Genomic DNA, 12636 nt, shown 5'->3' on the forward strand with positions numbered 1-12636 from the left:
TGACTCCGGTCGGCTCAATAAAGTAAATGGAGTCATGGGCTGATCCGGCTGGGATACAGGAGCGCCCGGTTTGCCCCTCCCCCAGCCGGATCCGGCGCCCGTATGTAGCATCCTTTAGAAAACCCTCAAACAATTTACATACAACCGAGGTTAAACTAACAGGCCTATAATTCCCGGGTCACCTTTTGACCTCTTTTTAAATATTGGTTTTCTTTTATTTCTGACCCTTTTATTACAGTGGGAATTTAAGATATTTTTAAGTCTCCCATTTAATGTCAGTATTCTTGTTTTTGAGGAGATTATCCCAATTTATATAGTTAAGGGCTTCTCTGAGTTGATCAAACTTTGCCTTCCTAAAGTTCATTGTTTTTGCGGCCCCTCGAGAGATTCCCTTATTGAAGAACAAGCTATAATGTATTATATTATGATCACTATTTCCTAGGTGTCCTTCTTCTTGCACTTTAGTTACTCTGTCAGGTCTGTTGGTTAATATTAAGTCTAGTAGGGCGCCCCCTCTGGTTGGGCCCTGCACCATTTAGGACAGATAATTTTCTTTAGTTATAGTCAGAAACATGTTTCCTTTATGAGATTCACAGGTCTCAGTCTCCCAGTTTATATCAGGATAGTTACAGTCCCCCATTATTATCACATCATTCTGATTTGCTGCCTTGTTTATTTGCCTCAGTAATTGATCTTCCGGCTCTTCCATTATGTTTGGTGGCTCATAGCAAACCCCTATCAGAATTATTTTATTTTCATCTCCATATATTTATACCCATAATGCCTCCACATTATCATTTCCCTATATTACCTTGGAGGTCTTTGCCTTAAGCTTTTAAGGACACTCCACCTAACTCTTAGTTTGTCATTGGTGCCAATATGTACCATGACTGCTGGGTCCACTCCATCCCCACCCAGCAACCTGTCAACCCGATCTGCGATGTGCTGAACTTGAGCGCCAGGAAGACAATACACTGTTCGGCGATCCCGGTCTTTGTGACAGATCGCCCTGTCTGTCCCCCTAATAATTGAGTCCCCCACTACCAGTACCTGTCTGGCCTGCCCTGTACTCCTCCCTCCTTACTGGAGCAGACACCCCCCTGGCGGTCAGAGGCAGAGTCCTGCTGCTTTACTGCTAGCTCTGAAATGGCATCCACCCTCATCTGCCAACCAGGCAAACTTGGAGTGTGCCAGTTCAGGACTAGCCTCCCTGACACTTTTCCCTCTACCCCGTTCTAACTGTAACCCAGCTAACTGTCTGACTGTCCTACACCTCCGTCCCACTATCCTCCCCCACTTCTACCCCAGAGAGTACTTGCTCAGTGAGCAGGAGACTCCTCTCCAAGTTGTCAATGTGTCTCAGTGTTGCCAGTTGCTCCTCTAGATCCAGGATCTGGGCTTCCAAATGAACAACTCGCACACATCTCGCCCAACAATAAGCACCCTCAAACTTCTGTTCAAGGATTGCATACAATGTGCAAGTTATAAGTAAAGTAATAACCATATTATATAGGTTGTAGTTTCCACACTACTACAAAGCCAGGTTAACCAAAGGTGGAGCTTCACTTAAAAGAGATTGTGTCATTTAAAAAAATAATTTATTGTTTAACCCCTTAACGACCCAGGATTTTTCCGTTTTTGCATTTTAGTTTTTTCCTCATCCCCTTCTAAAAATCATAACGCTTTAAATTTTGCACCTACAGACCCATATGAGGGCTTATTTTTTGCGCAACCAATTGTACCTTATAATGACATCAATCATTTCACCACAAAATTTATGGTGAAACCAGAAAAAAAATATTTGAGGGGCAAAATTAAAAACACGCCATTTTGTAAATTTTGGGGGCTTCCGATTCTATGCAGTGCACTTTCCGGAAAAAATTACACCATATCTTTATTCTGTAGGTCCATACAATTACAAGGATACACAATTTATACATAGGTTTTATTTTATTTTACTACTTAAAAAAAATTATAACTACATGCACCCAAATTTGTACGTGTACAATTGTCATCTTCTGACCCCTATAACTTTTTTATTTTTCCATATACAGGGATGTATAAGGGTTAATTTTTTGCGACATGATCTGAAATTTTTACCAGTACCATTTTTGTTTTGATGTGACTTTTTGATCGCTTTCCATAATTTTTTAAAGTTACCACAAATACGCAGTTTTGGACATTGGAATTTTTTTTAACGTGAACGCCATTGACCGTGTGGTTTAATTAACATTATATTTTAATATTTCGGACATTTACGCACACGGTGATATCACATATGTTTATTTTTATTTCCATTTTTATTTTATTTTTTATGGGAAAAGGGGGGGGGGGTGAATGAAACTTATTAGGGAAGGGGTTAAATCCCTTTTATTAACAATTCTTTTACACTTTTTTTTTTTGCAATGTTATAGCCCCCATAGGGGACTATAACATGCAATACCTTGATTGCAGACACTGATCAATGCTATGCCATAGCATAGCATTGATCAGTGTTAATGGTGCTCTGCTGCTCCAGCCTGGATCTCGGACATTGAGCAGCACAGCGATGATCAGACGGCAGGAAGCAAGGTAAGAAGCCTCTCGCTGTCCTCTCAGCTGTTCGGGATGCCGGGATTTCACCGCAGCGGTCCCAAAAAGCCCACTAAGCTAACCGGCATCAGTTTTCACCCATTTTAGACGCTGCGATCAAAGGGTTAATCAGCCCGATAGGCGATGTCCGGTATTAGCCACGGGTCCTGGTTGCTGACAGCAACCGGGACCTGCCGGGTATGAAGCATGCTCAGCCCCTGAGCGTGCTTCACATATCGACAGCCGGTGCAGGACGTAAATATACGTCCTGTGTCATTAAGGGGTTAAAGGGAATCTGTCATCAGTATCACCAGCACTGACCTGTTGGTACTGGCTTGTAGTGTGGCTGGCACTTATGAAAATGATACCTCCCAATCTTTGTTCCGTGCCTCTGTTCTTCAGTAATCCTTATTCTCTGGTATATGCTAATGTAGATGCTTGGTGCAGGGCATTTCCAAGCCCCAGGTGCAAGGTTATGTGCAGTCGGCATCTTCATAGTAACACCCTTTTCCCCCGTGATGAACCTCCTCTGCTGCAAAATGGAGCTCCACTCTGCATCTAGACCCCTCTTCTCCACATGCGCAATAGCCGCGGCTACAGGTGTTGTGATGCAGAGTGGAGCTCCATTCAGTATAAACTGGGGCATTCATTTATGTAATAAAACTGCAACAATAGTTAGTGACCCTATAATGATAAAGGAAACCACAAGTTACTGCATTGCACCATGTACATATTACTACTATTGTTGATGTTATTATTGCTGTGCATATCTCTCTGAATTAGATTAGGTTTCGGTTTGGTCAAGTCATACAATTTATTTCACTAAAAACATTATAAAATGAGTAACAAACTTTGCTGGTCCTCTGATTTGCTAGAAAACATACACATCCTGGAAGTGAGCCACATGATTTTGTCAGCATGATAAAAATAAAGCCATTATCCTCAATCATGTCTAGCATGGGCGATGTATAGTTATACATGCAGACATTCATTCACTACAGCTAGCCAGAATGATACTTAACAGACTGGGCAATTATCACTTTATTTAAAAAAAAACTATCTGGGTAGTTCATGGACTCAGCATTTTAAGTTCATATGGGCAACCCTTAAAGGGGGTACTCTGCCCCTAAACATCTTATCCCCTATCCAAAGGATAGGGGATAAGATGTCTGATCGCATGGGTCTCACCGGCTGCGGCATCACAGATATCCGGTGTACGGAGTGAACTTCGCTCCATGCCAGATGACTGGCGAGGCAGAGAGGAGGCTTGTGACATCAAGGCCACGCCCTACTTGTGACGTCACAGCCAAGCCCCCTCAATGCAAGTCTATAGGAGGGGGCATGACGGCCGTCACGCCCCCTTCCAGAGACTTGCATTGAGTGGGTTTGGCCGTGACGTCACAAGCCTCCAGTGCTGCACCCAACGCTTTAAACGAACGCCGGGTGCTGGGAGATCGCCGGGATCCCCGGCGGCAGAATCCTCGTGATCAGACATCTTATCCTCTATCCTTTGGATAGGGGATAAGATGTCATGGGGCGGAGTACCCCTTTAAGCTTCCAATTATTTTTTGGGTAGTGCCCTGTTTTGGAACCAAATATCAATGTGCTTTCCAATACAGCGCATTTTATGCCTATGTGAATGCATTCTTATAGGCAAGGGTATGTTCACACGTATGGGATCTGCTGCATATTTTTGCTGCCTATTAACTTCAATAGGTTGTAAAATTAGCTGCAGAAAATATGCAGCGAAAATATGCAGCAGATCCTGTATGTGGGAACATACCCTAAGGGTATGTTTCCATGGAAGAAAATACATTTCACAGCAGCAGATTTAATTAATTTCAATGGGATTCTGATTCTGGTGTCTGTATTATGGTGGGGTCTGATTCTGGGGTCTGTATTATGGTGGGGTCTGATTCTGGGGTCTATACTATGGTGGGGTCTGATTCTGGGGTCTATATTATGGTGGGGACTGATTCTGGGGTCTATATTATGGTGAGGAATAATTCTGGGGTCTGTATTATGGTGGGTGGTGATTGGGGTCTGTATTATGGTGAGGACTGATTCTGGGGTCTGTATTATGAAGGGCGGTTATACTGGGGTCTGATTCTGGAGTCTGTATTATGGTGGGGTCTGATTCTGGGGTCTGTATTATGGCAGGTGGTGATTCTAGGGTCTGTATTATGGTGGGTGGTGATTCTGGGGTCTGTATTATGGTGGGGTCTGATTCTGGGGTCTGTATTATGGTGGGTGGTGATTCTGGGGTCTGTATTATGGTGGGGACTGATTCTGGGGTCTGTATTGTGGTGGGTGGTGATTCTGGGGTCTGTATTATGGTGGGTGGTGATTTTGGGGTCTGTATTATGGTGGGTGGTAATTCTGGGGTCTGTATTATGGTGAGTGGTGATTCTGGGGTCTGTATTATGGTGGGTGGTGATTCTGGGGTCTATATTATGGTGGAGTCTGATTCTGGGGTCTGTATTATGGTGGGTGGTGATTCTGGGGTCTGTATTATGGCGGATGGTGATTCTGGGGTCTGTATTACGGTGGGGTCTGATTCTGGGGTCGTCATGGTGGTCTGAGCCAGATGGAGAACAGAAGGAAAGAGGACGCCTCCGACCATAAAAGATGTGAATTGTGAGTCAGTTAATGTAACTGTATGTAGATTATTGCGCAACTCGTCTGGGGTCTGATCCTGGGGTCTGTATTATGTAAAGGGGGGAGGGGGGAGAGAGTCTGTATTGTAGTGGGGTCTGATTCTGGGGTCTGTATTATAGTGGGTGGTGATTCTGGAGTCTGTATTATGGTGGGGTCTGATTCTGGGGTCTGTATTATGGTGGGTGGTGATTCTGGGGTCCTGTATCATGGTGGGGGCTGATTCTGGGGGTCTGTATTGTGGTAGGTGGTGATTCTGGGGTATGTATTATGTTGGGTGGAGATTCTGGGGTCTGTATTACGGTGGAGTCTGATTCTGGGGTCTGTATTATGGTGGGTGGTGATTCTGGGGTCTGTATTATGGTGGGTGGTGATTCTGGGGTCTGTATTATGGCTGGTGGTGATTCTGGGGTCTGTATTATGGTGGGGACTGATTCTGGGGTCTGTATTATGGCTGGTGGTGATTCTGGGGTCTGTATTGTGGTGGGTGGTGATTCTGGGGTCTGTATTATGGTGGGTGGTGATTCTGGGGTCTGTATTATGGTGGGGACTGATTCTGGGGTCTGTATTGTGGTGGGTGGTGATTCTGGGGTCTGTATTATGGCTGGTGGTGATTCTGGGGTCTGTATAATGGCTGGTGGTGATTCTGGGGTCTGTATTATGGTGGAGTCTGATTCTGGGGTCTGTATTATGGTGGGGACTGATTCTGGGGTCTGTATTATGGTGGATGGTGATTCTGGGGTCTGTATTAAGGTGGGTGGTGATTCTGGGGTCTGTATTATGGTGGGTGGTGATTCTGGGGTCTGTATTATGGTGGACACTTTCTCAAATTCCCATTCAGGCTTGCACCTTCCTGGGACTAAGTTCCCAAAACTCGGGAACCCTACAAAATAACATTTAACTTTTATTTTCCTTATTAAAAATAATAAATTGGTGAGAAATCAAAATCAAAATGCTGCTGTTAAAATTGTACACACAACCCCCCCCCCCCCCTGACGTTTCGCCGGCTGTTACCGGCTTCATGAAGGGTCGAGGTGCTAATGGCATCCCTTGCCTCCGATTTCGTTTCGTAATGGTCATTTGATTCTCACTCACCAGGATAATCCCCAAGTGGTCAGATAAATAATTGTACATTTATTTAGCCAATAACATACTTACCTGTACATAGGTAATTTTGATTTCTCACCAATTTATAATTTTTAATAAGATAAATAAAAGTAACATTTTATTTTGTAGGGTTCCCGAGTTTTGGGAATTTTGTCCCAGGAAGGTGCAAGCCTGAATGGGAATTTGAGATAGTGTTATAAATCCCTGGGAGACACCTTATGGGTAACTTGGATCTGTATTATGGTGGAGTCTGGAGGGGTCTGATTCTGGGGTCTGTATTATGGCTGGTGGTTATTCTGGGGTCTGCATTATGGTTGGTGGTTATTCTGGGGTCTGTATTATGGTGGGTGGTGATTCTGGGGTCGGTATTATGGAGGGGTCTGATTCTGGGGTGGGTATATGGTGGGGTCTGATTCTGGGGTCTGTATTATGGTGGGTGGTGATTCTGGGGTCTGTATAATGGCGGGTGGTGATTCTTGGGTCTGTATTATGGCGGGTGGTGATTCTGGGGTCTGTATTAGGGTGGTTCTGATTCTGGGGTCTGTATTGCGGTGAGGACTGATTCCGGGGTCTGTATTATGGTAGGGTCTGATTCCGGGGTCTGTATTATGGTAGGGTCTGATTCTGGGGTCTGTATTATGGTGGGGTCTGATTCTGGAGTCTGTATTATGGTGGGGTCTGATTCTGGAGTCTGTATTATGGTGGGGTCTGATTCTGGAGTCTGTATTATGGTGGGGTCTGATTCTGGAGTCTGTATTATGGTGGGGTCTGATTCTGGAGTCTGTATTATGGTGGGGTCTGATTCTGGAGTCTGTATTATGGTGGGGTCTGATTCTGGGGTCTTTATTATGGTGGTGTCTTTATTATGGTGGGTGGTGATTCTGGGGTCTGTATTATGGTGGGTGGTGATTCTGGGGTCTGTATTATGGTGGGGTCTGATTCTGGGGTCTGTATTGTGGTGGAGTCTGATTCTGGGGTCTGTATTATGGTGGGGGGTGATTCTGGGGTCTGTATTGTGGTGGTGATTCTGGGGTCTGTTTTGTGGTGGTGGTGATTCTGGAGTCTGTATTGTGGTGGTGGTGATTCTGGAGTCTGTATTGTGGTGTGTGGTGATTCTGGGGTCTGCATTACGGTGGGTGGTGATTCTGGGGTCTGTGTTATGGTGGGTGGTGATTCTGGGGTCTGTATTATGGTGGGGTCTGATTCTGGGGTCTGTATTATGGTGGAGTATGATATTATGGTGGAGTCTGATATGGTTGTTCTCACTGTAAGGTCCTTGCAACAAGAACAAAATATATGGACTATTCTGGAAAAAACCTACCCTGTGACAAGCCCCACCCCAAAAGCCCCACCCACAGCAAGCCACACCCACAATAAGCGACTTCGGGAAAAAATTTGGGCACAGCACTAGCAAAAGGTTACCTACCCCTGCCCTAGGGTAATGTGTTCGTGATTCCAGGGCGTGGTTTAGCCTTAACTACCCGAAGGTATACCGCTGGATCCTGGGCTAGGCACAGGGGCAATGAAGACACCGATGCCAAGTTACGGACAACAGTAGCTTTACTGAGGGTAGACAGTTGTTACAGTCTATGCAGTACAGCCAGGGCCCCAGGAGGTGACCAGTGACACAGAGACATTGCAGGTTTGCTGGGACTTGTAGCAGACAGGAGAATTTAGTGCAGGCCACGCTGGATAGACAGACTTGACTTGACTGACAGGACTGTGACTTTAGCTTATTTTGCACTAGACTTGTGGCTGCAAGACTTTGACTTGAGTTTTCAGGACTTGACTTAAGGCTTCCAATGTTCTGGACACACAAACTAAGACAACTTGACTGCACTGGACCTCAGGAACAAGAGCAGAGCTCCAAGAGAGAGCAGAGCTCAAGGGAGAGTGAGGCATAGGAACCCGTAGGTCACCTTTGGGGTCAGCTGGTCACCAGTACCTCCTGGGTAACAATCACATGGTGCATTTTTTAAAGTCACAACACACAAAAAAATGCATAACATATTTACATGGGGGAAAACAACTTCAGGGGGCCCTGGTGACACTGAGCGACACTGCCTGACAGGGCAGGAGAGTACAGGGAAACACCATCTCATACTGGGCTACCACACATAGCCTAAGGGTGGTTTTCTGTAAAAATTAATTTGCAGTTTCTGATGCAGATTTTAAAACCAAAGCCAGAAAAGGAAGAGGCAATATAAAGGCTGAATATGCGTTTAAAGGAATGCTCCTTCCTGATAATTGGTCCTGATTATTGTGTATCTACGGCTTGTGTAAAAGGGCCTTAAAGTGAACGAGTAACTTAGATTTTCACTTAGATACTGAAACATGTTTTGTTTTCCTAATCGGTTTCTATTTTCTAATTGCATTTTTCTTTTTTCTTTTTGTTTTAGTACAATATTATGGGAGCAGCCATCTTGCCTTAGTTATTTAGAAGAGCATTTAGTGATATGCTTTACGGTAAGCCCCGTGGATATAGACTCAATGGCCAGCATTTATCATTGTAGGTGTAAGTGAAGCATTTTTCTGCACCTTTCTTTTGTGTGCTGGTAATGTGTAGGAACACCAAATTTATTAAATGGTCACAGAGCATTTGATACATTTTGTGCAGGTACACATTTTCTGAAATTTCTCTCTTCACATACACCAAAAAGCTAAGCTAAGTCTGGGCTGATGTAGTTTTAGAGACTTTTCATTGGCTTTGCGCCTTTTATGGGTCTTTTCACAAAAAGGCGCAGTTCGTAAAACCCTTCCATATCATGTGTATTGCCAAAATCAGTGGATTGCAACACAAAATCAGCAGAAATGTGTAAACCAAAAGGCGCAAAAATGGCGCAAATAAACCCTGCTTGCGCCTTTTTTGCGCCTTTTGTAGACACAAAAAACTGTCTAAAGACCATGATAAATGTGAGCCAATGAACTTCAATGGCCCAATTTGTTGTATATATCGTGGGTCGGCATAGCTGTACCAGTTGCCATGCTGAACTTAGTTCAGGTGGCTGAACTCTTACAAGGTTTGCTGGACAATTAAATGTATGCCTAGGAGTGCTGAGGCCTAGATTTATGTATTTTCTGTGTTTATATATGTTACATGCAGAGTGTTAAAGGTTAGCATTTGCCTTTCTAAAAGTCTAACGGATGTTCAAATGCAATATGTCACCTCTTAGGGTATTAGGGGAAAATAACAGCCTGTTCATCAGCACTAAACTCAAATAACATTATAGTGTGGGTGAACCTGAGTAAAATTATGTATAACTTACAAAAATTGGTCCAGCCCTTCTGAATTACAGACTTGCTAGTATGCAAACATGTCCATTTGCGTAATGGATGCAGGATCTGGCTGCATATGCATAAATCTTCACTTTCACATCCTAATAATGTCAGAGCCTGCGGCCCACGTGAACGCTCTGCTAGAACAGCAGACCGCAGGCACAGCTTCCTCCTCATAGCTCCTTACGGCCTTGTGACATGGATGTGGATGCTATGCCCACATTAGCCCTCTGCTATTCTAGATTTATTCAAATGCAGAAAATGGGAGGGCAAATGGGAGCAAGGAGGAAGGAGGCAGGGAAGCTTGAAAAGCTGTCTCCCACCTCCATTACGCATGGGGCATATTTGCATACTTGGAACAAAGCCTGTAACTCAGAAACAGCTAGACTGATTTTTGTAAGCAATAGATTATTTTACTCAGGTTTACTCGCACTATAACCCAGTGTATTGGGTTTAGTGCTGATGCACCGGCTGTCAGTTTCTCTTTAATGCTAAAAGTGATCCTGTTCCACCCCTTTCTCTAGAATAGCAGGTGCTTAAAGGGGTACTCCAGCCCTGAGACATCTTATCCCCTATCCAAAGGATAGGGGATAAGATGTCTCACCGCGGGGGTCCCGCCATGATGTCACGACTCTGCCCCCGAGTGACGTCACCCCCCGCTCCCGCTATGCAAGTCTATGAGAGGGGGCTTGATGGCCGTCACTCCCCCTCCCATAGACTTGCATAGCGGGGGCGAGGGGTGACGTCACACGGGGCGGAGTCGTGACATCACGATACTCAGGCCCCGTGATCACCACCCAGCTGTTTGTGAGCTGGCACCGCGGCGTGCAGCTCAAACAGGTGGGTGGCGAATACAAGATTGCGGGGGTCCCCAGCGGCGAGACATTTTATCCCCTATCCTTTGGATAGGGGATAAGATGTCTCAGGGCCGGAGTACCCCTTTAACGCAGATTCTTATTAGTCAGTGTGGGTTGTGGCTAAACCAGAGGATAGTGTGCATTCTTTCTAAGAGCAGAGGAACATGCTCTTGAATCACCTAAAGTGCATGAAAAAGTGCAAATGTGTCACACTGAAAAAACGTGCACAAAGGATGAAGTCTATCGCCCAACAAACGTTACCCTTCCCCTCCAGGCCAAAAGGCTCTTGCAAGGTTCCAGGTTCAATGTCCCTTTTATCTGAAGCTACTACTGGTGCTCATGTGAGCATAGGATCCATGTCACGAGGCCGTAAGGAGCGATGAGGAGGAAGCTGTGCCTACGGTCTGCTGTTCTAGCAGAGTGTTCATGTGGGCAGCAGACTGACATCATTACAAACGCTCCAATGCATCCAACTAGGCATTGACCAAGGTGTCTGCCCGCAGAGCTGAAAAAACGGTCGGTACCCGGGTTTTTGCAGGGAGTTGCGGAACCTAATGGCCACACACACCTCCCCTCGACCGCCATGAGGAACATCCAGAAGGGCTACCTCATCCTGACAATCCTGTGTACATACAACACGTAAAAAGTAACAAAGTAAAAAGGAAATAAGTGAATGTGTGCAGGTATACTGCCCTGATATCCGTACCGATCTATAAAAATTTCTCTGATCCTAGCCAGAAGGCCAGGAATCGAGAGGTGAGAGCCACAAGTGCAGAGATATGGTGCCAGTGCTTCCATTCAATGAGCTTTTCCTCTCAGTGAGTTTTGGCACCTCAGGGTGTGCATTCATGCTCTGCAGCTCTCTTACCTCATCAGACAGTTTGCACTAGTAAGCCTTTACCTAGAGAGGCAACAACATTACCAGCACTAGTCCAAGACTAGTTTCCTGCCTAGCAAGTTCCGTTACAAGGGAAAAGAAAGAGGTGGCACTAAGGAGAAAGAAATTCTTTAGCGTTCAACTGCTATGAAGAACTAGGTGCCTAATTCTATGACCAGGACTAGTTAGTGTCTAATAGAAAAGTAAAAGGATCACCTTCTGGATATTCCAGCAGAGTAAAGTCACAGCAAAGTCTATAAGGGATCCTTACACACATTTATCATGAAACACCCCCATGGAAATAATAATGCACTGAATTAAACTGCCTCAGTAAGAAAGTTTCCAGTTGTTTTGCAAAAACCATGGTTTCTGGAGTTGTATTTCCTGGGGCCTTGTGCAAGGTTAACAGCTACTTTGAAATAGAAGCCTGTGGAGATCTACATAGAAACACAGTTGTGCACGACTTAAGCCACACGATACAAAAGGGCAACCACCCTCATTGTCAACCTATATTGTACTCCTCATACACAACCCTATTTCTGGGGTCATAAACTTGACTTTTGCTCATCACAGCCTTAATACCAAATCTCACTAGTTCGCCATAGTTCTCCACATATGTAAGCATGCTCTAATGGAGGAAAGTGTACAAAAATGGGGGTTTCTTTAGAGCGCTACTGTATGCAGTGAATGAAAAAACTGGATAACAGGACAACGCATTTGGGCACACACTCGCACCTTCCTCCGGTCCACAACAATTAGGGTATGTAGTCCTGGCAGGGGCTTCCTGTGTTGTAGACCTTTGGAAGGCACAAGGGTGCGCCGAAATGCGTTGTCCTGTATTGCCTTTACTTTCGAATAAAAGCAAGTCCTGTGTACCTGTTGGTGTACTTTGAAGTTTTTTCATTCACTGCATACAGTAGCGCTCTAAACAACCTCCCATTTTTGTACACTTTCCTCCATTATTCTATTTCCCTACCTTTTGATGTCACGGACAATAGGGGTTCGAGCAGCAAACTGTTTTCCATTACTCGAACATACCTCCAACCTTGCGGCAACAGTTGTACTTGTTCTATTGTACAGTCACAAAAGGTCAGTACAACATTTTAGGTAGGTGTTGGTGGTGGGTATTTAAGCTGAACATTATTGTTTTTAATACTACACAAGAGAGCGCCCAATATGTTTTTCTTGTTTCTCCTTTTAGTAAGCATGCTCTGTAACTCCTGTGGAATGCGCTGATGTCACCAAAAATCTTATAAAATATGTTCACATAAAATTTTTTAATTAATAGGCCAT

The 12636-nt window shown here is 44.7% G+C and overlaps 1 protein-coding gene and 1 long non-coding RNA gene across 3 annotated transcripts in view; one reads left to right on the forward strand and one right to left on the reverse strand.

The window, feature by feature from the left end:
- RTN1 (reticulon 1) overlaps positions 1-12636 on the reverse strand; it is a 250094-nt gene that overhangs the window by 86111 nt on the left and 151347 nt on the right. The gene's annotated exons all lie outside the window — the stretch shown is intronic.
- The window catches only part of LOC130295055 (uncharacterized), a 65656-nt gene that overhangs the window by 18106 nt on the left and 34914 nt on the right, over positions 1-12636 (forward strand). Inside the window, exon 3 of the long non-coding RNA XR_008848688.1 lies at positions 8733-8799. This is a non-coding gene — a long non-coding RNA (uncharacterized LOC130295055). The remainder of the gene's footprint in view (positions 1-8732; positions 8800-12636) is intronic.

The sequence above is a fragment of the Hyla sarda genome, chromosome 11 (genome assembly GCF_029499605.1).
Source record: "Hyla sarda isolate aHylSar1 chromosome 11, aHylSar1.hap1, whole genome shotgun sequence".
Lineage (NCBI taxonomy): Eukaryota > Metazoa > Chordata > Amphibia > Anura > Hylidae > Hyla > Hyla sarda.